Source organism: Hyaena hyaena, unplaced genomic scaffold, assembly GCF_003009895.1.
Source record: "Hyaena hyaena isolate Hyena2069 unplaced genomic scaffold, ASM300989v1 scaffold_547, whole genome shotgun sequence".
NCBI classification, from domain to species: domain Eukaryota; kingdom Metazoa; phylum Chordata; class Mammalia; order Carnivora; family Hyaenidae; genus Hyaena; species Hyaena hyaena.
In genome coordinates, this window is record NW_024081177.1 from 703,099 (window position 1) to 730,608 (window position 27,510).

Below are 27,510 nucleotides of genomic sequence, written 5' to 3' on the forward strand. Positions count from 1 at the left end.
CTTTATAAGACATGTGCTCTAAGCAGTTACCTTCAGGAAGTTTGTGAAATCTTAGGCAGTGGGGCTCCACCTTCACAGGACATTAGAACCACAGAGAAGCTTTTTATTTAAAAAGTACCACTTCCTGGGGGTGCCTGGGTGGCTCAGTCCATTGAGCATCAGACTCTTGGTTTCTGCTCAAGTCATGATCTCACAATTCATGAGTTTGAGTAGGGCTCGGTGCTGACAGTGTGGAGCCTGCTCAGGAATCTCTTTCGCTCTCTCTCCCTCTGCCCTCCCTTGCTCCTTTCCCCCCTCTCTCTCTAAAAATAAATAAATTTTAAAAAATACCACTTCCTGTGCCCTCTGCTGTCTTGTCCCTCTCTCCTCCTCAATTTGAATAATTGATCTAGAATGGGGTCCAGGTGCAGCATTTTTATTTATTTATTTAAAAAAATTTTATTGCTTATTGTTGACAGTAAGAGACAGAGTGTAAGTGGGAGAGAGGCAGAGAGAGAGGGAGACACAGAATGCAAAGCAAGCTCTAGGCTCTGAGCTGTCAGCACAGAGCCCGACATGGGGCTTGAACCCATGAACCGTGAGATCAGGACCTGAGCTGAAGTCGGATACTCAACCGACTGAGCCACCCAGGTGCCCCTTGGTGCAGCACTTTAAAAAAATGTTTATTTATTTATTATTTTTGAAAGAGAGAGAGAGCACAAGCAGAGGAGGGACAGAGAGAGAGAGAGACAGAACCGAAAGCAGGCTCCAGGCTCTGAGGTGACGGCAGTGCGCCCTAAGCAGGTCTCAAACTTACGAACCATGAGATCATGACCCAGGCCAAAGTTGGACACTCAACCGACTGAGCCACCCAGGTGCCCCTAAGTGCAGAACTTTTGAAAAAGCTTCTCAAGAGACTGTACTGTGCAGCTGGAGTTGGGAACTACTAGTTTAAGAAATTCTGGTGAGAATAATTTTACACCTTTCTGTTGAAGAGCACTTCATACTTTACAGATGGCTTTCACAAATGAGCGTCATAACAATGCACTAGTCAGTAGGGCGGGTATTTGTATGTCTGTCCTTGGCCCAGAGATGGTGACTGAGTTGCCCAAGTGTGCACAGCTTCTCCCTCAGTTGGCAGCAGCTGTTCTCCGCCCAGCCCAGGCCAGTCCTGCCAAGCCCTCTGGGAGGCGGCAGCTTCCCCTCCCCTGAAGATCTTTCAGGACCAAGTACCCTTAGCTTCCATTGGCCTTCTTGCCAGTGTAGATGCTGGAGAGGCTCTTTGTGTTCATTCTCACCCACATCCCTTCTACTGCAGCCACTCTTCCTTCTCACAGAGCCTCCTTGTGAAATGTACAGCTATGTTTTCCTCCCCTCTCAAGCTTCATCCCGCTTAGATAATGGCTCTGAGGGACAGAAAGGGGACCTTCTGCAGCCTGGGGACCTGGACAGTGCATGTCAGCCACAGCAGTCTGACCTCAGCCTCCCATGTAGCTGGCAGGAGCCAGGAGGCCACATCCACCAGCTGCTGCCTGGGGGATGCATTCCCTTCTCCCCAGATGGCACCTGCCATCCTGAGTTCTCACATTCACCCCCAAAGCTTCTCTACCCTGCACCTACCCACCCTTCCATCCCCCACTCCCCAACAGCCTTAAAGCCCACCTGAGTCCTTCCTGTGAGGCTGCTCTGAGGGCCAGAGGCCCTTGCAGTGGTGAGTCCCCACTCTGGACATCTGGCTGATCGGAGCTCAACCAGGTAGAGCAGAGAGAGAGAAACATAGCCAGGTAACTGCACACGACCCTCCACCGTCCTCCACCCAGCAACCAACTATTGGCTCAAACTCTCCGGACTCAAACCAAAGACTCAGGCTGCCCTTTCCTCTTCCTCCTCTTGTTCAAACCTTTTCCCTCGGACAGGCTGAGTCCTGGAGCGGCTCCCAGCGACTGCAGGCTCTCTGTGTTAGGATCCTGCAGCCTTGGTACCAGGGATGCTGGCTGCGGGGGCGGGGAGGAGGCGGGGTTTTGCCTTAACGGCAATGCGGGTAGAGGAGCTGCATGTAAATGCCTTGCTGAGTTCCCTTCGCCTAACCTATTCAGCAGCCTTGTGACTCAGGTGAAGCCTAGCCGCAGCCCCGCAGATTCCTGCAGCAATCTTGTCTTTCCCTCTGTCAGGGCCTGCCCACTGCTGATTGTTAGCTGATTTGAGGGGTTGGTGTGGAAAGTGAGTGGATGTCTTCAATGACGTTTGATCCCCTAGGATTGACTTTCAAGAAAGGCACATTCTCTGCTAGCAGGGCTGGCCCCTTCCTCTTAGACAACTGCCCTATATGGCTTTTCTGCCCTATGAGAGGATTTGGAAGAAAGGGAGAAAGCATGGGATGAACAAGCTTTCCTTTCTAAAACCAAAGGAAGCAGTGGTGAAGTTTCCCATGGTCGAGAACGACTGGCTTGGTGAATCGTTACTGTTCTGGTTGGACATCATCAGACTGAATGGTTATAAGAAGGTCCAAGAGTCCTTTACAGTTGTCCCTTTGTCTGTCCCTTCGTCACCCATAAGTCTGAGCCTCTAACAGCTAAGTCAGTACTCTTGGGCCCCTGACACAATGGATTGGAGGAAGATTTGATCTGGACCAATCTGAGCTCCATTCCTAAAAACTATCAGGAGGGGTGATCGGTCTGGGCTAGCCTGTCTATAGAAGAGATGGAAAACCTCCAGCCTTGGGAGCTGGAAGGGGTCTGATCTTTTATCTAAATTGACTTTCTTATTTTATAAATTAAAAAAAAAAGAGAGAGAGAAATCATGTGATTTGGCCAAGGCCACAGGGCTGTTACGGCTACTTCATTACAGAGCTAGTTTGAAGTCTAAAGTGTTAACTCACTGACTCTCTTGACTAGGGGATGCCTCTACTGCTAATTCCCTATGAAAGCTCGTGTTCCACTCACACTTTGAAGAAGTCCTAGTAGCCAAGCCCTGCATGGATGGGGGCTTTGTGGGAAGGCCCAAGGCAACTCAGGTGTAAAGAGATGTGGTGGACCCTGGTGACTTGAAAGAAACAGGTACCTCTCTCTTACCTTTTTCCTAGGCTTGTGAAATCCATTCAACCTGTGATCTAATCTTTATTAATGGCCTTCTCTATAACCCCTCTCCTATCCCAGGCTAGCAGATGGCCCACTGAGTCAGAGAACATGAAAAGTACGTGGGTCACACTGGTAGAAAGAGACTCTTCAGGCCTGGTCATTTCTGAGGTCATGGGCATTGTTCTGTTGACCCCTGAGACAATGTACCTTTTGAAACTCTTTTGAGAGTGGCTAGGGAGAACACTGGGCCCGATGTGGGGCTCAAACTCATGAACCATGAGATCATGACCTGAGCCGAAATCAAGAGTTGCACACTTACCTAACTGAGCCACCCAGGCTCTCCCAGACTCTAATTCTTTCTACAGATACACACAGCACCAGTCCTTTACCTCAAAGAGTTGACAGCCTAGTTAGAAAATACATGTCTTAAGTCCAATTAGACCAAAGTCAGGAGTCCTTTCTCATCTTTTCATTCCTGAACAGCACTGTATCAGGAAGCTATTGGCTGCATCTAACCATAGGATTTTTTAAAGTTTTGTTACTTATTTTGAGAGAGAGAGAGAAAGCACACAAGCAGGGGAGGAGAAGAGAGGGAGGGAAAGAGAGAATCACAAGCAGGCTCTGCACTGTCAGCACAAGGCCCAACATAGGGCTTGAACTCACAAGCCATGAGATTAGAGCCGGAATGAGGAGTTGGATGTTTAACCAACTGAGCCACCCAGGCACCCCTAACCATGGGATTTAAAGATAAAGAACACAATGCTAAAAGGTCATTTACTATCTTTAATAAGTTGGAATCTTGAGGAGGGACAGCTCCAGGATTGGTAAGTCAGTTCATTATTTCTATGTAACTAACCACTTCAAAACTTAGGGGTTTGAAACAATAACCATTATTTCTTAGCTCCTAATTCAGCAGACCAGCAGTTTAGGCTGAGCTCAGTCTGGCAGCTCTTCTGGTCTTGCCTGGCAGATGCTTCCTTATGCCTTACTGTTCATCTCTGGGTTGATCAGGTGGTACTGCCTTTGGGGGTTGGGTGGTTGTTGGCCAGGAAGCCTTAGCTCCTGCCAGTGGCTTCCTCATCCCTCTAGCAGGTGGCCTGGGCTCACTCTTATGATGGATGCAGGGGCCCAAGAGCAAGGTGAAGTTGTTGCAGACTTTGAGTCTAGAGTTCTCTCTTGTCCAGCAGGAAAGCAGCTGCAGAATTGAATATGAGAAAGGCTAATGTCTGGGAAGACAAAAGAGCCCTAAGTAAGGGTCCTTGCTCCATATTTATTAGGATCAGAAGGCTTACATACATGATGGATGTGCAGCTACAAGTGTGATGGATGTGCACAAAGAGACAATGAAACCATAAACATTAACTCATGTGTGTGAGACAAAGTGGCTTTCAAAGGTGTGCAGTGTTAGGGGTTAGGGTCAATACAAATCAAAGGCCTGGCACTGAACAGATAGCTGTTTACTGCAGGCACCAGGCACCGTGTCTGTTTATCTTAACTTTTCTAGGGGATAAAACAGAGTATGCTACTTCAGGGTTAACAAGGCATTTTTCTTGCTAATTAACTCTGGACATTTTTGCCCTGCTGCAGGGGATGCTTCTACCTGTTCTCGGATGCTTTCATCCTGTGGAAGTGGCTTTCCACTCTATGCTTTGTTCTATGCTGGGGGTGCTTTTGCCCTGTGGTTCCTTTCTGCCCTAAACCTTGCTAACCCATTGGTGCAAGCTCAGGGAATTCTTAAACTTATTCCCCACAAGAAGTGTCAATGTCACTTGAGGCTGAGAGTGAAAATGGGTGCAGTCACTTCTGCTGCCTGCTATTGGTTAAAATGATTCACTAGTCTGGTCCAGACTCAAGTAATGGGAAATTACCAAAAGACTGCCTTTTGGTGGAAAAACTTCGAAGTTGTATTGTAAAGGGCTACATGGAGTGTTTGAACCATTTTTGCGATCAGCCTGCCATAGCTGTGTTAGGACTCAGGGGATTCTTGTCTGGGACTTGCTTGGCTTCCCTCTCATTTTCGCAAATGACAGCACCATGCCCTCACACCACAACATCCAAGGGCAAGAAAAGACAAATCTTTCTAAGAATGAGAAAACCTTTCCCAGGTGTCTCCTACCAACCTCTCTTAGGCCACACTTAGGACACAAGCCCATCTTAACCAATTTCATCAGAAGTGGGTAGGATTACTGTTAAACAAAGTGCTGCAGAGGCCCACAACTTCTTTGAGGTGCCTGGCTTCTAGAAGAGACCTGAACAAAATTGGGGTTCTGAGAGCAAAGAAGCAGGGGTGGGGAGTGGCAGCTGGGCCAAGAATCAGTAGGGGGTGGAGGAGTCACCTTACACAATATTTTGCACCCATTCATTATTTTTTAATAGACCTTTATATTAAGTCTGCATGTGTCAGGCCCTGGAGAATCAAAGGTAGGCAGAACATTAATGTTTTTAGGGAGCTGATTATAAGAGATGGCAGACACAAGTAAGCAACCTACTGTAATACAGTGTTGGTGAGTGGCAGACACTGGGGGTAGGTGTTCAGGCTTACGTGAGGGCCCAGATCCTGCCCTGCTGTCCCTCACTCATCACTACTATGTTCCGACTGGGGGACTGAAGTGCAAAGACAAATGCAAGAATCAAGGTACTACTTTCTTATTATCCAGGGTAGCACCCAGTTACCTGCAACTTAGGGCCAAATTGAAACCCAGCTGAAATTGCAGACAAATGATGTTGGGGCAGGGGTGGGGTGTGCTCTTTATTTTTACTTACCTAGGAACCAGAATCCATGGCCAGCTTTCTTGGGAGTGACTTACAGGAGGGCAGGAGAGAGCAAGACTCCAAGATGGCTGTAAGCCCACTTTCCCAGCTGGTTTCAGGAAGGTCACGTGAGCTCTGACCGAAGGAGTCAGGAACTGTAAGGTGGGCTGGTTATGAGGACTAATTTAAGGCACAACAACTCTGTGAACTAGTAAAATGTAGCCCAACATTTGTTTGGGGCTCTACCATTGGGATTAGGAATTTAGCCTTCATTGGAGGAGGCTTCATATGGGGAAAACTACAGAATTGCTACAGAGGATTCATGTAGCAGGTGCTCGGGGTAAGGGAGGAAAGGTAATGAATTCTCCCAGGGTAAAGTGTCCAAGGAAGTGGATATGTCAGCCAGCCTTGCAAAAGGAGTCGGAGTTTTCAGGATCAAAGAGAACATTCTTAACAGAAGGAATGGTGTGAACAGAAGCACAGACCCTGAGAAAGAGATGATGTGTTCAAGGAACTGGGAGCTTGGGACACTTGGGCCCAGGGGAAGCTGGAAAATAGGTCAGACTCAGACTGACTGTGAAGAGCCATGAAGCTGCTAGAAATTGGATTCATTCTGAAGGCAATGAAGGGGAGCAGGTAAGACTTTTAAAACAGAGGTACGACAGGCTCAGGTCCTGAAGCGGGGGCAGGAGTGGGAAAGAGACTAGGGGTGGGAGCCCAGGTCTGCTCTAGGCGGGATGGCCTGACACATGCAAAACAAAAAGCAGTAAGACTTTTTGGCCAGTTTCATTGCTGCTTTTAGATCCTCTGCCTGTCGGTGGGGTGTGTGTGTGTGAGGGGGCAGCAACCTCTTTCAAGGCATAGCCTTCTGTGTGCTACCAAGAAAGGCTCCTATAGGAATCTGGGTAGAAGCAATTACCGTCATGTACTGAGCATGTGCCAAGAGCTTGTGGATGGACAGGCTGAGTGTGAGCACTTTAGTTCAGATGGGTCTGAAAAGAACCTTTATATTTGCTGTTTGGCTGTGCCAGGCTCCAGAAAATTGTCCTCTGAGGGTTTCTCACTAGTGGAAAATGCACACACACTGGGAAGGCAAGGAGCAGAAGTGGGATGGGCATGGTTGTCATCTCTCTGACCTCAGGGGAGAATGTCACGAAGTCCACCTCTTCGGCTCATGCTGGTTTCCCCTTGGCCCTCTCCAGGAGCCAGAGAAGCTCTCCCCCAGCCTGCTGGGAGGCAATGGTAAGGAACAGCGTCTCTTTTATTCCTGGAACTTCCTCCATAAAATATTTAGGGTTGCCAGGAAATAGTCAAGGGGAGATGTTTGACAAATAGACGTTCCTCAGTTTTCAGAGCCACTTGGACCATCATTATCACGTTCATTTGGGTTGCACTTGAAAGGCCATCGGAGGTCTAGGAAGCTGCCCTTCCTGTCTGTTCTCCAAGGGTGGTACCTACAATATTCATTGGCAGCCTCCCTGTGTGGATAGCACAATGCTACTGCTTTCCTGGGCAGCAAAAGTAGGATCAGGGGCTACTACGGAAGCCTGGAGGGGTGGAGACCATCAGGGAAAGAGTTTTGGTTTGTTTCTAAATCAACCTACTTGTCAAAAACATTGATAATTCTATAATCTTAAAGTCAGAAGAAAGAGACTCTGTGTGTGGTTCAGGAATTCCTTACTTGAAGCTATGGACGTGTTCCTTATCATATTTTAGTGTCAATTTATCTAAGTTCTGCCATCTTTCTCTTGCAAAAAGAGCCATAGAAACACCTGGATATAGTAGATACTTGCTATTTTTGTTCATGTGTTTGTTTGGGATCTTCTTTGTTTGCTGTTGAACAGAGAACATCATGTCTCTACTGTACCTCATTCTTGAGAGGGATATTTCACAGAGTTATTATGAAAGTAACCAAAACAAGAATTATACATAAAATATCAGCTCACAGGTAAATGTGCAGGGGCCATTTTATTTATTACTATGTATTTGTAGGAACTGAAGTAATTTATTAGAAATCTGCTTATTCCTCTGTCTCAGGTCTGCCTTTATACATAGATCATGTCCAGCCTATACAGTTTTAGGCAGTGTCCATAAACAGTGGAAAATTTGCAGTTCTTTGGTTAATTTCAACAATGGAACTGACCTTGATTAATTTGACAGTACTCCAGTGAGCCAAAAACTTGCTTTCAGATCATAATCCTTGCTTGGAAATTAGAGAAGACAGTAGTGAGGGCTTCCGGCATGCACTATAAACTGAGGCTCTGTTTGGACACTTTTTATATGCTTGGCTTCAAATCAGAGCTATCTGTGGGAAGTTAGGCTTTCTAGGGGTTATTTACTTTAACCAGTAGTGAACCTAAGCCTACGGGAAGAATTCCCTCTGTGGTATGAAATCATAATTGAGAATCCTAAGTCTAGACTGGAAGGTAGTATGGTGAAGTGGAAGGACATGGGCTTGGTGTGTTGGTATACTGGTTCCATGAACTCAACTGTGCAATTTGGGGTGAATTATTTAACCTCATGGAGGCTCAGTTCCCTCATCTGTGAAATAGAGAAAATAATTTCTATCTCAAAGGATGGGTGAGTTTATTCATGGGATATCATATTTTAAAATGTCCTGGAACAGCTGGGTGGCTCAGTCAGTTAAACATCCAACTTTGGCTCAGGGCATGATCTCACGGTTTGTGGGTTTGAGCCCTGTGCCAAGCTCTGTCTTGACAGCTCAGAGCCTGGATCCTGCTTTGGATTCTGTGTCTCTCTCTCTCAAAAAAATAAATAAACATTAAAAAAAATTAAAATGTCTTGAACCCACTCAGTGATGAATGTAAAATGTAGCTATTGCTATAATTAGGCCATAGAGCTTAGTTAGGTATTGGTGATTCTGCAATTAACTGGGTTTGGTTAGCATTCTTTTGGTTACAACAGACTGAAAATCTGGCTCAAACCATCTTAATCGAAAAAGAAGAATTTATTAACTCATATAACATCAGCTAAAATTGGGCTTCAGTTGGCAAAGCTACTGTAGAGCAGGGTGAAACATGGAAGGGTATAGGGATTGAACAACTCCTCAGTAGGGCCACCAAATTTAGCAAATAAAAATGTCCATGCCCTGATAAATTTGACTAAAAACCCCAACTACTGAATTTCTGTAATTTATTGAAAAATGCTGAACATAGGTCATTTAGGAGAAGAACAGCCAATACAGGAAACAGGGCAGAATCATTAAATATGGAACATATCCTGTATACACAGGATGCCTGGCAACCCTTCTCCTTAGGGTATTTACACCAATGAAATTCTACTCAGACCTGTAAGCAGTGTTTATAACTGGTGCCAGTAGATTCAATTAATTTCATTCTCGTATCAATCGAATTAACCAGAGTCTTTGCTGGGAAAATTCACAGTAAGTCTAGGGTTCATACTATGCTACTTGAAAATGATAAAATTCTGAAGAATTTTGTTTAAAAAAATAATAAAACTGAGTTTTGGGTACCATATGATCCAGGAGGTTTTTTTTTTTTTTTTTTTTTTTTTTTTTTTTTTTTTTTTTTTTTTTTTTTTTTTTTTTTTTTTTTTTTTTTTTCATTTCTTTCACTGTAATTTTGCTGTCCATGTTTGGTTTCAGATGGCAGTAAGGTGGCTAGTAGCTCCAAGCACATATCCTTCTGGGTTCCAGACCAGTAAAAAAGAGTATTTCTGTCAGCCTGGCAAAATCCATGATCTGATTTTCATTGGTGAGAATTCTAGCCCCTTCTCTTTCCAGGGTGAATTATTAAGCCAGGGGAATGGCGTGCTCTGATTGGACTTATCTGGGTCACATACACACCCTTGGAGCCAAGGTTGGAGTTACCCAAAGCATGCGGACTAAGCTTGAGGTCTGGAGATGGTTTCTCTAAGGAAAAGTGGTACTCTATAACAAGAAGAAAGGATAAACTAGATGGTGGGTAGTAAAAAAAAAAGTCACTCCCCCAACCCCAAACAACAGGAACAAAAATAGCAAATATCTACCACATCCATGTGTTTCTTTGGCTCTATTAGCATGAGAAAAATATCATAGCTGAGATAAATTGACACTACAGTATGATAAAGAATGTGTCCATGACTTTAGATAAGGAATTCCTGAATCCACACATAAATTCCTGGCTTCAGATTTTCAGATTATAGAATTATCAATGCTTTTGCACACTTTTATTTATGTTTTCACATTTTAAAAATGTTTTTTTGTGTTTATTTATTTTTGAGAGAGAGAGAGAGAGAAAGAGAGAGAGTACAAATGGGGGAGGGGCAGAGAGAGAGGCAGACACAGAATCGGAAACAGGCTCCAGGCTCCAAGCTGTCAACACAGAGCCTGACATGGGGCTTGAACTCACAAACTTCAAGATCATGACCTGAGCCAGTCAGATGCTTAACCAACTGAGCCACCCAGGTGCCCCTGTATACTTCTCTTTAAAAAGTTACAAGTACATGCGATACTCTCGTGACTCAGTCAATTACACATCTGACTCTCCATCTCAGCTCAGCTCAGGTCTTGATCTCAGGGCTGTGAACACAGGCCCTGTGTTTGGCTCTGTGCTGGGTGTGAAAGGTTACAAATACTTTTCCAAAATTGTAATAGAATTATTGTTTTATTCTGATTATTAAGATAATACATGCTTAAAGGGATATAGATCAGAGTAAAAATCACCAGTAATCCCACAATCCAGAGATAATTCCTGTCAATATCTTGGTATAATTATTCCAGATGTTTTTCATGTATGTGTGTGAGGGATGGTGTCTTGTTAAAATAAGTTAAACATAAAATAAAACTTATAATTACTTTACTACCCTTTTAATGTTTTTAATGTTTATTTTTGAGAGAGAGAGAGAGAGAGAGAGAGAGTGAAAGCTGGGGAGGGGCAGAAAGTGAGGGAGACACAGTTTCTGAAGCAGACTCCAGGTTCTGAGCGGTCAGCACAGAGCCCAACGTGGGGCTCAAACTCACGGACTGCAAGATCATGACCTGAGCCTAAGTTGGATGCTTAACGGACTGAGACCCCCAGGCGCCCTTATTACCCTTTTTAATTTAACAATACATTGTGGACATCTTTTCATACTAATAAATATAGATTTTAAGAATGACACCTTTAAGGTTGCATACATTTGAACAAAAATACCATGACTATTCAACCACTCTTACATTAATTCCATCTTTTATGATTCTAAGCAATACACTGATGAAATATCCGTACTTGTACATGTCTATTTATTATCTAATGATTTCTCGTACATAAATTCTTAGAAGTGAAATTGGTGTGCTAATAATTATATTTAAGGTTTTGATATGAATTAAAAAATTTTTAAGTTTATTTATTTTGAGAGAGTGATAGAAGTGGGGAGGGGCAGAAAGAGAGGGAAAGAGAGAGACAGAGAGGGAGAGAGAGAGAATCCAAGCAGGCTCTGCACTGTTAGTGCAGAACCCAGTATGGAACCTGGGACTCATGAACCGTGAGATAATGCCAAAACCAAGAGTCAGATACTTAACTGACGAAGTCACTCAGGTTCCCCTGAAATTTTTTTAATGTTTATTTATTTTTTTAGAGACAGAGCACAAATAGAGAAGGGGGAGAGAGAGGGAGACAGAGAATCCCAAGCAGTCTCTGAGATGTCAACACAGAGCCCGATGCGGGGCTCAAACTCACCAACTGCGAGATCATGAATTTGAGCCGAAGTCGGAAGCTTAACCAACTAAGTCACCAGGGTGCCTCCATATGAAGTATTAAAATTCCAGCCAGAAAATCATGCCTGTGCTGGGTAGTGTTGCCAGAGAAAATACAGGGTGTCCAATTAATTTGAATTCTAGAGAAACAGTGAATAGTTTTTTATATAAGAATGTCCCAAATGGGTGAGCTGGTTGTTTTTGGTTTGTTTTCGGTTTTGGTTTGTTTGGTCTTTTTTAGCTTAAAAAGAAAAAAATCAAAGAGGTAAAAATAAAAAGAATGTCCCAAATATTGCAAAATCATCTAAAATTCAAATTTAACTTTTGATCCTGTGTTTTTACTTGCTCAATCTGACAACTCTAAGACGGGGTATAAATCTCAGTTCACAAATCCAGCAGGGGCTCTGCAGCTCCATGAGCAGGCAGGGAGCTCTGTGCCTCCTGTCTGGACACCTCGGTGCGCTCAACAGCCATTTCCTTCAAGGCCTGGCCACTTCCCTGGATGCAACCATCTAGTAGGATGTGAGTCCCTGCTCTTTTCTTATTGTTCACCTCTGACCTTTTTCCCCCCATGGATGTAAGGGAGGATTCTCTGCTTCCCGTATTGAATTAGCTTGAATTAGCTGCTAGGGCTGCTGTAATGAAATATCACATGCTGGGTGGCTTAAACAACAGAAATTCATTTTCTTAGAATTCTGGAGACTAGAAGTCCATGATCAAGTGTCAGCAAGTTTGATTTATGGTGAGATCTCTTGCCTAGTTTGCAAACTACTGCCTTCACACTGTGCTCTCATGTGACCCTCTGTTCATGAGAGAGAGAGAGAGAGAGTCTATACTTCTTTCTAGGACACCAATCCTACAGGACCTGGGTGCTACCTCTGTGACCTCATTTAAGCTTACATTAATTACTTCCTTGGGAGGCTCCATCTCCACATACAGCTACTCTGGGCATTAGGGCTTGAGAATATGGGTACTGGGAGGACACAAATATTCAGTCCATAACACATATCCTTCAAGGTGTTCTCCTCTTATTATTGCTTTCAAAGACTCCCAAGGAATTCAGACTTTTGAAAAACAAAACAAGCAACCTCTGCTTATGAATATAATAGCAAAATTTGTCATCAAATTTGTCATGAACTCAAAGGATTAAGGAAGAACTCCATTGAAAGATTTGTAACCTTGGGGCGCCTGGGTGGCTCAGTCGGTTGGGCATCCGACTTCAGCTCAGGTCATGATCTCACGGTTCGTGGGTTCGAGTCCTGCGTCGGGCTCTGTGCTGACAGCCAGCTCAGAGCCTGGAGACTATTTCAGATTCTGTGTCTCCCTCTCTGACCCTCCCCTGCTCATGCTGTCTCTCTCTCTCTCAGAAATAAATAAAAAAGCATTAAAAAAAGAGATTTGTAATCTTAATAAACTGAATATTTATTTATCAAAGCAATGCATCTTCTAAATAAAATTTTTTTGGCACACAAAAGCCATTTTGTGGAAACATAAAATATGCACCATATCACCATATCTCTATCTATCTATCTATCTATCTATCTATCTATCTATCATCATCTATCTATCCACCTACCTATAATCTCTCTATCTCTATATACTGGAAGTATATTAATAACAGCATTGGTCATAGCTACCAGCTACCAGTGACTATGTCTTATATGAGTATTATCTTAAATTCTCACAGTGTAAGGCAGCTTGGGTTATTGTTTTCATTCATTAGATGAGGCCACCAAGTAAGTAACTGGGGCAAGACTGTGGCACTCCAAATGCAATATGTTGTTTATGGTTTTTTTTTTTTTTTTCTGTATAGAAGGGGTATGTGTGATGTTCAGTTTCTCTTTTATAGTTTTCTATGGGCCCTTCTTGCTGGAGCAAGGTGAATGAGGGTATATTTTTCTAGGACTAGAAAAAATTATTTCCATCTTGAAGAATGATAAGGGTTTGTTATAGAAATTAAGAGAGAAACAGTTAGAAGAAATCACCAGCTCTATATGAGAGTGTTTATGGCACCCAACCAGCTCTGAATGTTCTTCTTGGGCTGTTGATTTGATGGGTATTAAAAGGTACCTTATTTAATTGGTATTTTGTTGGTGATTATAATGTACACATGTGCTCTTAAAGGTAATGGTGAACACTAAAACCATGGGTGTCCTGATGGTTTCACTGTGGATGTCTGAAACATAAACTGTAGCCCTAAACTTGTTGCGTGCCCCTTTTCTACCTTTCTGGGAATGCACAGGGCTTTGGTGATATACCCCAGAGGAGCAAAAAATTTTAACAAGTTCAAGAGTTCAAGGAATGCTAAATTCCACATCATTCAGAGAAATGACAGAGTGTTTGGGAGAAGAGCTGTTGAGCCTAACTCTGTAAACAGTGAATATAGAAATGAGATTGAGACAGTCAGTGGGCCCAGCAAGAGGCAGGATCATCCAGATTCTGGTCCTAACCTTCCCCTGCTGATGTGGCCTGGCCAAGCTTTGGGGAGGGCAGGCCATTTGGAAACTGACCCTCACTAGCTATTTCCAGAGACTGATTTTGGGGGCAAAGGGGGAGGGTCTTTTGAAAAACACCTGCATGGAGAATTTTTAAATGTTTATTTGTTTTTAAGAGAGAGAGAGAGAGGGAGAGAGAGAGAGAGAGAGAGTGAGAGCATGAGCAGGGGAGGGGCAGAGAGAGAGGGAGACACAGACTCTGAGGCAGGCTCCAGGCTCTCAGCTGTCAGCACAGAGCCCTACCAGAGACTCAAACCCAGGAAGTGCAAGATTATGACCTGAGCCAAAGTCAGATGCTTAAGCAACTGAGCCACCCACACACCATGAAAAAGGATTAAATTAATCTTGTTTTACTCAGCAAAGGGTTAAGTGAGTATTGGATTATCAGATAGTCTCCATTTGCACAGGAACTATAAACAAGTAATGTTCAACATTAAATGTTGACCACCCCCTCATGCCCTGTCTTATTCTAGATTAAGAGTTTTGTGCTCTAGCTGACAAATGGTCATTCTCAGGATGGTCCTGTAAGCTAGCTAATGTCCCCATCTTTCTTGCACAGTAAAGGATGTGTAATGATTTGGCTACAACACGAAGCATACCTGTTAAACTTCATGGAGCTGAGACAAGAGAAAGATCATCAGGTTTACCTAAAGTGCTGAATCTTTAGCTTTAATCAGATGTTTACCAGAATTCAGCCCTTTGAATCTGTATTAAATTATGAAGGAAGATAACACATTTAAAGATCATATGTGAAGGCTAGAAATGTATCATGGATGATAATCTCTAAACGGCAAGGTGTAAAGGGTTTTATGATATGTAAGCTCTCCAGGATAGAAACCCCATAAAACATACAATCTTTTGCACATATTATGTTCATGCATATTTTGAGAAATTTTGTGTAAAGATGGAAACTGGAAAAATAGAGAGGAGTGAGTAGCAGGCCTTCCAAATAAGTAAGTAAGTAAGTATGCAGTCTTGAAGATCTAGAATTTTATGCCAGAGATGAGACTGGTGAATAAATGTTATTCAAACCCAAGCAATACATACTGATTGTTGCAGGAGTAAAAGGTGGTGTTTCAACAGATTCAGTACGTATCTATTAAGTTTCTACTATGTACTAAGCAATGGGGATATAATGATAAATGAAATAGAGGATTTCCTCCTTTAGTGGAGAGCCTGTGAGTATGTGTGTGCCTGTGTATGTGTGTGTGTGTGTTGATGGTGCTGTGGATGCAGATACTAATCCAGTATGCCCAAATATAAAAGTCCAACTGAGACGAGTGTTACCAAGTACTGCTTTTTACCTAGCTGTGCTATAAAAGCTTAAAATAGGAGGATTTGACCTAGTGACATTGTTGCTGATATTTGAATGATGAGCAGAAGGTTAAATAAGCAAAAGTTCTAGAAACAGCATTCTAGGCAGAGTTAACAGCATGCACAAAGGTCCTGTCATGGGGGAAAAAATGAGGAGTATGAGAGACTGCGGTGGCAAGGGAAGGGGTAAGCAAGCGAGGTGGAAGGTTAAGAGCTTTATCCTTAGTGGGGGAACAATGGGACTCTGTGGGAATGTTTAAAGGTGGCAATGGAGTGATGTGGTCACATTTGTATTTGAAAATATCAGCCTGGCCACAGTGTAATGGGCTGGATGACTGGATGGATGCAGGTGCCCATTGTTAAACTTCTGCAGTGTCCAGATGGAAGACAGCACTAGGGTAATAGAGATGGGGGTGGAAGGTGAATGCATTGGAGATCCATGAAGGAAGTAAGAGCTTTGGGACATGTGGATGAATTAGAGGCATTAGTTAAAAAGAAAGAGGTGGATAAGAAGAAGAGGGTAGCTTCTAGGATTAATAATACAAAAGTGTAGGGAATCCCGTAGTCGTTTACTTTTGGTATCAAAATGAAATATTATTTGGGAATGTGTGTAGGAGGTAAAAGCAGTGAGCATACTTAAAAACCATTTTAGTTTTTATTAAAGTAATATATGTACATGGTTTAAAAAGCCAAATAATGCTATATGGCTTCTGAGAAACCCACAACCTCTGCCTCTCTCTTTACCATGAATCTGAGTCCTCAGAGGCAACTACATTCGATAATTTTAACAGTTTGTTTCTGCTATTTATGTTTATTTTTCTCAGTAAATGCTTACATTGCTGTACCTTGAATTCTTTTTTCATTTTTTTTTTTAAATTTCTGAGAGAGAGAGAGAGAGAGAGAGAGAGAGAGAGCAGGGAAGGGCCAGAGAGAGAGGGAGATACAGAATCTGAAATAGGCTCCAGGCTCTGAGCTGGCTGTCAGCACAGAGCCTGACGCAGGGCTCCAACCCACGAACTGTGAGATCATGACCTGAGCCGAAGTCGGACACAACCGACAGAGCCACCCAGGCACCCCGAATTCTTTTTTCATTTAACAAATATTTGTAAAGCTCCTGCTGTGTGCCCCCATCACTGTTCTAGACATGGATACAATAGTGAACAAATCAGTTTGTGAAAATTTGCATGCCTAAAAACACCTTCATTCAATTCTTAGACTTGGTTAATGATTGTATGGATATAAAATTCCAGGATGGACATTATTTTTCTTTGGAATTTTCAAGGCCTTGTTCCACTGTTTACAAATTTCCAATCTTGCAGTGAGAAGTCAATGATTTTCTGATTTCTTTGCATGTGACATTTTTTCCTCTGGAAGTTGTTAACATGTTGCCTTTATCCCCAGTATTTTTTAGTGATTTGCTGTGTACCTTGGTATGCATGAATCGGGCCTTCGGCTACTCAATAAACAGGGGACACCCATTACATTTGAATTTCAGATAGTAATTTTTGCAATATTTGGGGGCATATTTTTTCTAAAAGATTGCTTGCTGTTTATCTGAAATTCAAATTTAACCAAGTGTCCTTTCTGTTGTTTTTGCTTGTTTTTGTTTTTTCTTTTCTACATCTAACAATCTTAAAACTTGAGCTTTTCAATCTGGAGACTCATTTCTTCAGGTTAAGGACATTTTCATGTATCATTTATTTTTCTCTAAATTAAAATATTAGTCTAGGCTTTAAAAGATACGTTATTTCAAAAGGCTTATAACCAAAATTAGCAGTCTCTGCCCCAACTCCTCCGTATCCCTGTTTTGTACTTCCCAGAAGCAAATCACTTTCAACTCTTTAGCTTTTTATTCTAGATTTGCATTTCTAGACTGTATTTCTCAATAATGCACTTACATTTCCCCCCTCACACTTCTTCTTCTTCTTTTTTATTTTAGAGAGAGCGAGAGAGTACGTGGGGGAGAGGGGCAGAGAGAGAAACAGATCTTGGGTAGGCTCCATGCCCAATGCAGAGCATGACATGGGGCTTGATCCCATGATCCTGGGATCATGGCCTGAGCCAAAATCAAGAATAGGAAGCTCAACCAACTGAGCCAGCCAGACGCCTCTTCCCTTATTTTTTAAGTCTTGGAAAAATTGACTTCCTTTTATGGATGATAAGGATTTTTCTTTCTTACACCATCTCCATTACTGTGCACAAGGTAGACACACACCTTCTCAACCCTCTGTGGGATAAGTGGCATAATGTTTATTTGCTCAGTATGCTCTTTTGCCTTATTGTGACTGTAAATATTATTTCTCCTTGAGCCAAGTAGTACCCCAGGTATAACCACGTCTCCCTTCTTGTGCTTTTTATTTTCCTCCAGAGCTACTAAGTATCTATTTTGTTGCTTAATTTTCTATACACCTGTCACAATTTGACATCCAAAAGGAGAGTGGGGCTCAGCAAACTTCCCACCAGCTATGTAGATATCCCCTTTTTTATCTGCAGAGACACCAGCTTTCACCTTCATTTTGACTGCCTGGAGCCCTTCTACCCTCCTGCTGCTGTCTGGTGTAGGTCTGTTGCATACCTTCTGTCCCAGGACACCCCCTCATTTTCACCCAGGGATTCACTTTATGCCTCTGTTATGGTAGTCTCCTGATTACATGAGTTAGTATTTTAGGCTGCAAATCATCTCCATTGTCTTCTAGTCTCTAGATTTGGTAGAATCTGATCCCGTCCCAATTCCTAAATTTCATGATGCTGTGCCTTGATGTAGGTATATTTTTATCCATTTTCATGGGTGTTCAGTGGACATTCTGGCCTTGGAAATGCCTGTTTTTCAGTTCTTGAACATTTTAAAATTATGTCTTTGATGATTTTCTTCCGTTCCAGTTTTGTCTGTTCTCTTTTTCCAGAACTCCTATAAAACCGACTTTGGATCTCCTGACTGGTTCTTAAATTTCTTTACTCTAAGGGAAAATCACTCCTCTGTGTCTCCTCTGCTCTTATACTACACTCACAGCACTACTGACCACAAAATATGTGTGTTGGACTGGGTCTCCCAATCCGGGCAGCTCTCAGATTCTGTGGTCACCAGCTAGGTGTCCTGTAATTCAACTCAATTCTGACACTATAAGTGGAGACAGTATCAGATTCCGAGGATAAAGCTTGAGTTCTACATGTTAGACATCAGTAGAAGGTCCAAGGTGCTACTTGTGCTTCTAAAGACTGGCTATAAATTAGACAGTATTCCCTCTTCTGGTTCAATTAATTTGTTAGAGCAGCTCACAGAACTCAGGAAAACCATTTACTTACGAGATTATCAACTTATTATAAAAGGATATAACTCAGAACAGCCAGATGGAAGAGATGCAGAAGGCACGATTGGGAAAGGACATCCATCCTCTCTGCAGGTGCCATTCTTCTAGCACCTCTAGGGGTTCACCAACCTGGAGGTTCTCTGAACCCTGTTCTTTTGAGGTTTTCTGGAGGCTTCATTACATAAGCAGTGGTGGAGTATATCACTGACCATTGGTGATCCATTTAACCTGCAGCCCTCCCTTTTCCCAGGAGGTCTGTGGGTGGTATAGAGGGAGGGGGAGGTGGAATGGAAAGTTCCAACCCTCTAATTCTGGTTGGTTCCTCTGGCAAACAGCCCCCATCCTTAAGGGCATTTCAAAAGTTGCTGCACTCATGTAAACTCAGGTGTGGTTCAGAGGGGCTTGTAAAGGATACCCATTTGACCTTTGTGGTTCTGAAGCTATTTCAGAAGCTGAGGACAGAAACAAAGTATTATAACAATAGATGCTCCTATTGTTCTAATTGTTCTGATCATTTAGGAAATTACATGGGATTTGGCAGCTGTCACCCAGGAACCATTGACAAAGACCAAAATATGTATTTCTTATGAATCACAGTATCACACTTAATTTACTCTTTTCCTTTATACTTTTTGGGAGATTTCCTTAAATTTATCTTCTAGACCTATTTCAGTTTTATTTTGGCTATGTTAAAAAGAAAATCAGGCCAGAGATGGAGTCATTTGCCCTTAGGACAACCTCTCCAGGAGTGAATTTTAAGCCAATTAACCTGGAAATTTCTGGTCAGCACTACCTAGGCAATCGATCTGTCACCTGGGGAAGATAAGGTAATCTGCATAATAAGGCCCCCTAGGGGGAAAGGGACCTTGCCTGAAACAATCCTTCCTTCCTCCCTTCCTTCCTCCCCCCTCCCCCCCTCCCTCCCTTCCTCCCTTCCTTCCTTCCTTCTTTCTTTCCTTCCTTCCTTTTCTTCTTTCCTAATAACTTTCTTGCCCACCCTTTCCTATAAAAATCTGCTATTTGGGGGGGGCACCTGGGTGGCTCAGTTCTTTAAGCCTGCAACTCTTGATTTCAGCTCAGGTCTTGATATCATGGTTTATGAGTTTCAGCCCTGAGTCATACTACATACCCATAGTACGGAGCCTGTTTGGAATTCCCTCTCCCTCTTTCTTTGCCTTTCCCCCACTCTCTCTCTCTGTCTGTCCCTGTCTCTCAAAATAAATAAATAAACTTTTAAAAATCTGCCATTTTGTACTACTCAGAGCTCTCCTTTACTTGCTGGATGGGATGCTGCCTGATTCATGAATCATGTAACAAAGCTGGTTAGATCTTTAAATTGAATTTTTTTAAACAGCTATTATAATTTAAATTTCCTGGAATTATTTTCTTCTTGGACAGTTCTTTCTTTATAGCCACCTATTCTTGTTTAATATTAAAAAAAATATTTATCTGAGGATTTCCAATATTTTTGAAGTTCTTTTTTTTCTTTGCTTCTGGCATGTTCTGTTTCCTCTGAATTTGTCTGTTTTGGTCTGCTCAAGACTTTCCTCAGATGTTTGTGATTTGAGGATATCTGTTTATTTTCAGAAATGAGGTGTGAAGGGGCTACAGAGGCTCTGTGACCGTGGGGCTTGTTGAGTGGTGATTTCATGGCAGGATGATGATGTAGCTGGGAACATGCCATCTTTTGGAGGATTCCCAGGTATCCATGCCTATATGCAAGACATAGGAAGAAATTCTCCAGTTGTCTGCCTTGATATTCTGGTAGCAAAGCAGAGGAGGTGGTAGACAATTTTCACACTTTGCATGTAGACACTCATGTCACATGTAACCCCCCCCTACTTTCAGTATGTGCTTTCTGCCTTACATGGTACCAAGTGACCTTGAATCCAGGCCTGTCAGGTTTAGTTTCTTCTCAAACTTCTCTTTGATGGGGTAGCAGGTGGATAAATGGCTTTATGGGACTGGGGAGGAGACCTGGTATGTCTAACTGTAACCAATTTTTAGCTCTACCCCTTGACCCTGTTTCTAAGGTGTCGAGTGCTACCAGATTTCGAGCCTCCATGGATTCCCTGGGAGCAAATCTGCACGTCTCACTGACCCTCATCTGCCGGCACTCAGGTTTCAAATCTTACCCCTCTCCTAAGTCCAGTGCTATTCTTCCATCGGTTTCCTGTCATCCATAGACTGGCTTTTACATATATATGATCCACTATCTTGACTTTTTGTCTTTGTAACTTTACCCCCTTGTTTAAAAATTCCCCTCACAGTGTTGCAGGATTTTTTTTTTTACTTCAATACCCAGGATTCATTATATTGCTTCGAAGAATGAAGAGGTGGACACAAAATGAGCAGCAGGCAAATTTTATTAGAGTCTAAGACCAGAAAGCAAGAATAGTATGAGAGCTCTCTTTGCAAAGAGGGGACATTTGAAAGTGAATGTCCACAGCTATAGACACCTTGTTTCATAAGGTTCTGGCCCTCCCAGCCCTGCCCCTTGTGCCTTCCTAGGACCTTCCCTTATTGGCTGAATAACTCTAGGTGCTGGGTTGTCCATTCCTGATTGGCTCAACTCCATTGTATGAGAGGTGGTCCATGGCCATATCATTCCTTGTGGGTCATACGTTTTATGGTCTACTACTTATTTTTAGTTAGGTCTTTTGTCAAATTCCTGAGGGAAACCAGAGGGGGTGTGGGTAGTGTCTGTTACCTTGTTAAGAGGAAACTTATGCCTGAGGGGGTTTGCTGTGGTCAGACACTCCAAGCATTTTTCCAAAACACATGTCTTTCCCACCAGGGATCTCAGGTCTTAATTTTTCCTTCTTTGCCTACTGAATCCTATCTTTTCCTATCATAATATGAGTGCTTGGCTGGCTCGGCTGGTTAAGCATCTGATTTGATTTCAGCTGAGGTCATGTTCTCATGGTTCTCGTGAGCTCAAGCCCTGCATCGGGCTCTACGCTGCCAGCGTGGAGACTGCCTGGGATATTCTCCTTCTCTCTCTGACCCTCCCCTGCTCTCTTTCAAAATAAGTAAAAATAAACATTTAAAAAAAAGGGTTAAAAAAATAAAAATTTCCCTGACACTTATGTTAGTAGGTTTCAAGAGGAAAAAAAAAAAACATGTTTTTAATCTGCCATTTTTAACTCTAGGTCAGATGATTTCTCAATGATGCGTTCTTTGGGCTGATGTGAAAAGTGTGGTGAATTCCCTGAAAACATGTGAAGAGTTGTAGGTGAAGGGCAGCCTTGGGGTAAAGGCCACAGTGTATAATGTTTGGGGTAAAGGCCACAGTGTATAATTTACATTCGTATCAGGAGAACTGAACCTAACACAGACCCTTGGCATTTGGAAGTTGATACAACCCTAAATTAGAATGCAGAAGTGCTTGTATAGGCTTCTTCCCAATCATAAGTGTGTGAGAAAAGCAAACATTTTCTGTTCTTGGTGCACTGGGCTGGCTTAGCCAGTGGAGCGTGTGACTCTTGATCTTGGAGTCATGAGTTCAAGCCCCACATTGAGTGTAGATATTACTTAAAAAATAAATAAACTTAAAAAAAAAAGATGTTTTCTGGGGCACCTGGGTGGCTCGGTTGGCTAAGTGTCCGACTTTGGTACAGGTCATGATCTCACGGTCTGAGTTCAAGCCCCGCACTGGGCTTTGTGCTGACAGCTCAGAGCCTGGATACTGCTTCACATTCTTTGCCTCTCTCTCTCTCTCTCCGCCCCTCCCCTGCTAGTCCTCTGTATCTCTCTCTCTCTCTCTCAAAAAAAAAACCAAAAAACCATTAAAAAAGTTTTCTGTTCTCTTCCCTTTGAAACAAAACACCATATTTTTACCATTTGCTAAAATGCTATCTCTCACTTGATGACCACTGGAACATCACAAAGAAACAAAGCTTTTCAGCCCCTTGACAGCGGTTATCATATAGACGCCCCTCCTGAAAAGCACGTGGGCGCAGGTGTTATGAGGCTGACGCCATGTGGTTGAGGACACTTAGCTATGAGGTGAGTTGCTGTGTGCCCAGAACAGCAGGCTGACAGTCCGCTTTTGGGTCACATTTGTGCTTTACTAAAATTACAGTAACTCCATGTTAGGAACCTCTGGGCTTGTTCCCAAATAATTGAAATTACAAGTATCAAGTAGGAAGAGGCTACTCCACAGGCCCAATAATATTTACTGGCATTTTGTTTAAGGCTTATCTTTTCCAAAGTGGTTTCACTAACATCTGGTCCCTGTGGTAGCCCTAAGAGGCTTGGAACACACCTCCTCATGGCCATCCTTGAAGAAATGGAAGTTGCAAGAAATTGTTGGTTTGTTTGTGTTTAGCCAAAATCTGGCCTGCTCTTGAAGTGTCTGGTGGTCATAGACACGTGCACATGACATCAGGAGGGTAAGCAAGGGGTCTTGTTTTCTTTGCCCAGGGCATGGTAGAGGCGACCTGGAACATAGGACTGTGTGTTCCAGATCTCACATACTTTCCAATAGAAAAACATTACACATGATGTGGTGTGGGAAAGACCATAAAGGCAGCAGGAAATCAGGGAAGAGAGAGATCAATCATGTTGGGTTGGCCAGACAGGTTCATGAAGGTAGTGAGTGGGGCTGGGCTGGACCTGCAGGGAAGGTAGGATTGAGGAATGTTACAGGGGGTGGTGGGGTTGGGGGGAAATAAGAGATCCCCATGGGTGGGGCAAGGGAGTAGCCAGGCCGAAACCAGACCTTTTTCAAGGAGGGAAGGATGCATCTGGTGTATGCATGCTGAGGGTCTGAGATGAGCCCCTGGGACCCAGGTGGATGGTGCAGAGCATTAGAAAGAAGGGAACCCAGCTGAGTAGATTGTATGAGGCTTCCTTTTACAGGGCCTTGGGGTTGGGCACATTGCTTGGACTTGATTCATGGAGGACTTTGGGACCATTAAAGGCAGAGAATTAGTGACTGAGCATCTAAAGACAACTTTTGCAGGAGTGGATTCAGGTTGAGTATGCTGAGCAGGGGCCATTCTGGGGTGGGAGGTATGGTTTGAGTGAACCTGAGAGCCTGGAAAGAGAGGCCAGCTGAGGGACCACCATGCGCATGCCAGAGGAGCCAAGGAAAGGCTGGAGCTCCTTCCCAGGTTTCCTGGTTCCATTCATCCTGCAGCTCACCCTCATATCCCTAACTGCACTTCCTTTTGTTCTGGTTCTCCCTGGCAGGGAAAAGGCTGGCACAGTTGTCCAAACAAGGAGACCTGCACGTACATTTCTGGTAGCGGCTGGACAGAGAGGGCCTGGACCCCCTAACTTCTCAGGAAGACGAGACCCCCTCCTTGGATCATGCGGCCTGACATCTCTCCAGTGGCCTCCCACAAGCAGTGACCAGATTAGAAAAAGCTGAGACCAGACCTGCCAGGATTAAAGATGGGGCCCAGGATGTTGGGGTGAGGCTGTGAGGGGAAGGTGAAAGGTGGTGGGGTGGGCAAAAAAAGAGCATGTATGGGGAGGTCAGGGTCAAGGGATGCCAGAAAGTGCATGGCTGTGCTACAGACCCACCCAGGAAAAGGGTGACCATGAAGACTAACAAATAAATATATGGCAAAGTCTCAGGGGCTGTGTGTTTTGCTGCATAAAAAAAAAATCAACAGTTAAGGAGACAAATCAAGTAGTCATAACAAAAGCAGACAGGTAACCAAGATGCCAGGATACCTGGGCAGCTTCCAGGTGCCACACATAGGTGATCAGAAAAGGTGCTTGAATACAAAGGTGCATCAACCCCACTGTGGACAGGGGACATTCTCCAAGAAGGCAATCTATGGGCTAGGAGTTGTTTGCCTCTTATATACACATGCCTATGGGCAAATGTCAAGGTCAGTGTTATATTTCCCATGGCTTTCCTAGGACCCAGATGATGCTGTATGCAGGGTCTCCTAGGAGCAGGAAAGACTTCTTTCTGGTATGTGACCCACATTGCTCTTCTTGTCATGGCATGTCCTCAAAGGAAGGAGAGAAAGATTACTTCTGGAAGGTTCCTCCTTCTTGCCCACATACTTCTCCCTCCAGCTTCCTTCTAGGTGCTCTAGAGGGGGAACTTCCTTCTGGTTGTCACTCTTCCAAGTATGTTTTTCTCTTGGTAAACAAATACCTGAGACTGATTTTTCCCTCTGAATTTACTTTCCTAATTAAGTGTGGCTGGAGTTACAGTTTGCTATAATGCCTGGACCCTCCCAGTTATGTTCTGAATGTGGGACTTTGTTACCATAGCTGTGGAAATCTCTACAGCAGGGACCATATTTTTTTTTTTTTTTTTTTTTTTTTTAGTGTTTATTTATTTTTGAGAGAAAGAGACACACACAGAGAGTGTGAACAGGGGAGGGGCAGAGAGAGAGGGAGACAGAGAATCCGAAGCAGTCTCCAGGCTCTGAGCTATCAGCACAGAGCCTGACGTGGGGCTTGAGCCCACAAACCACAAGATCATGACCTGAGCCAAAGTTGGACACCCAACTGAGCCACACAGGTGCCCCCAAAATGTCCATTTCTTTTTTTTTTTTTTTTTTTTTTTACAAATAGTTTATTGTCAAATTAGTTTCCACATAACACTCAGTGCTCATCCCCAAAGTGCTCAGGGACCATATTTTTAACCATGTGCCCATCTGATATCTAACAGAGCGCCTGACACAGAATTGTCACTCATAAAATGTCTGGTCAATGAGTAAGTGAGGATATGAGTGATTGAGACGTTGATTCTAATTAACACATAAAGTTAAAACACTTATATATAAATCATCAAGGACTCACATATTGTTTAATACAAGTGAAGATATTGTCAAGCCTCTCTGCAGGACACACATGTACATGCGCACACGCACGTGTACACATCCTTTTCCCTCCTAGGCTTCTCTTCCTACTAGAGAAGCCCTATAATGCTGACATTTCTTGTGAAGGTCTTTCTCCCAAGCTGTGTCTACCATTTGCTTGATCCTTCATTCAATAAGTGTCCCTTGAGTGCTTCTATGCCAGGCCAATGAATAAAAACAAGAATCCATGTACTCATGAAGGTTAGGTTCTGGTGTGGGGACACAGGCAATGGATACAATAAATCACCATAGTGTTTGCTAGGTGAGCGTGAAGGTAATAGAAGATAATCAAGAAAGGGGGTTATGGAATACAGTGTGGGGTAGGATAGAGATCAGCTTAAAATTGGGGTGACAAGGAAAGCCTGACCTAGAAGGTAATGTTTAAGTCAAGAGCAGAGAAGGTCAAGGGGTGAACCATGAAGGTAACTAGGGGAAACATTCTAGGTAGAGGGGAGAGCCAGTACAAAGGCCCTGAGCATCCCTGACATGCTCTAGGAACACAAAGAGGCCAGTGTGCCCTCCACTGTGGCTGGAGGACAGTGGGAAAGCAGGAGAGGAGCAAGACATGAAGCCTGAAAGAGCTGGGTGGCCAACCAGGCAGGGTCTCACAGGCTCCTGAAAGGACATTGTTTGTACTCCAAGGGAAGTCCTTTCCCCAGGGTTCTGAGCACAGAATCAATAGGATTTTAACAGAGTTAGGAGGTTGTTCGAATAGTCTAGGGGAGAGCTGATGGCACGTTGGGCTGCTGTCAGCAGTGGGGATGATGACTAAAGGAATTGGATGAAAGGGTGTGCGAGAAAGAGAGAAACAAGGATGACTCCAGGTTTGGGGGTTCCAAGGGGTGTGTGGAGGAAAGGGAAGACATGGAGGCTGGACCATTCTTACTGGCTGCTGCTGGAGGCCTGGGCATCCCCTCCCAGAAGCTGGCTGGTGGGATGACGCTTATCCAGGCAAGCAAGCCATGCACCCAGCTCCACCCCAACTTCAGCTCCTCTCCAGGAAGCCAGTGGGAGAGCCACAGCTGTTGTCACTCCTGCCTCACTCTCTTCCTGACCCCACGTCTGAGATGAGCTGCATCTGAGCTCCCTGATGCATTCTCAGTCTCTTGATCTCTCCGCTCCACACACCCACTCCCTGATTTTATTCAATGCCCTCTGCACGTTCCTCACTCTCCCCGCTCAAACAAGAGCAGAGCAGTCTGCTTTCTAGCCAAGTGACAGAACACTAACAGCAGAGTGCCCTTGGACCAGGAGACTGCCACCCAAGTCTATGGCCACACAGATAGATTGTCTGGAAGGTTCTCTTTCAACTCAGACCATTCCGGGGGGAAATTGGGGACATGACTGACAATGGCCCCAGCTGGGAAATGAACAGGCAAGTTGTTGTCACATCCTGGTGGAAACCAGACCTGTAAGCAGGAGGCCAAAATACCCTGGAGCAGATACAATGAGGAAGAAAATGGTGGGGTACATGGAATGGGCCAGGAGAACCCCAAATCAGCCTGAGAAAAGAAGAAACATCAGTGGAAGGCTGAGAAGACTTTGAGTATGGCTCCCAAGGAGGTACCATGGAGGCCGTATCCAGAATAGAAAAGGAAGATTGCTACCCCTTGCATTATAAGCAGGAGGCCTAATCTCACAGGCTGCCCTCAGACGTCCCTGCTCCCTGCCATCTGACTGCCCGTGGAATGCACCATTCTAAGGTGGTTACTGTCTTTGTTTTAGGTAAGGTACCAGGCCACTTTTAGGTGCCTTAAGCTACTATCAGATGGATTTTGCTTTTTGAACTCAGATGGGCTGGCTGAAGACCAGGGAGCTCAGTGGACCACAGAAGGAATGGTGTTGTGGGGAATCTCTGTTCGTCTGCTCAAGTTTGTGATGGCCACAACATGTTAGAGTGGAAAGAGTTTCGGGCTGAGACTCTGGAGACCTGGGGCCTGTCCTAAACTCATTATGTGATACACATTAAGACCTTTCACCTTTTTATCCCTGAGTCCTCCATTTCATCTGAAAAATGGACAACTAGATGAAATGATCTCCAATATCTCTTCCCATGTA

The 27,510-nt window shown here is 43.7% G+C and overlaps 1 protein-coding gene across 1 annotated transcript in view; it reads left to right on the top strand.

The window, feature by feature from the left end:
* The window catches only part of KCNA6 (potassium voltage-gated channel subfamily A member 6), a 44,798-nt gene extending 20,594 nt beyond the window's left edge, over positions 1 to 24,204 (top strand). The window contains exon 2 of the mRNA XM_039255767.1: positions 23,816 to 24,204. The gene's annotated coding sequence lies outside the window, so the exon portion shown is untranslated. The remainder of the gene's footprint in view (positions 1 to 23,815) is intronic.
* Positions 24,205 to 27,510: the final 3,306 nt, after the last annotated feature.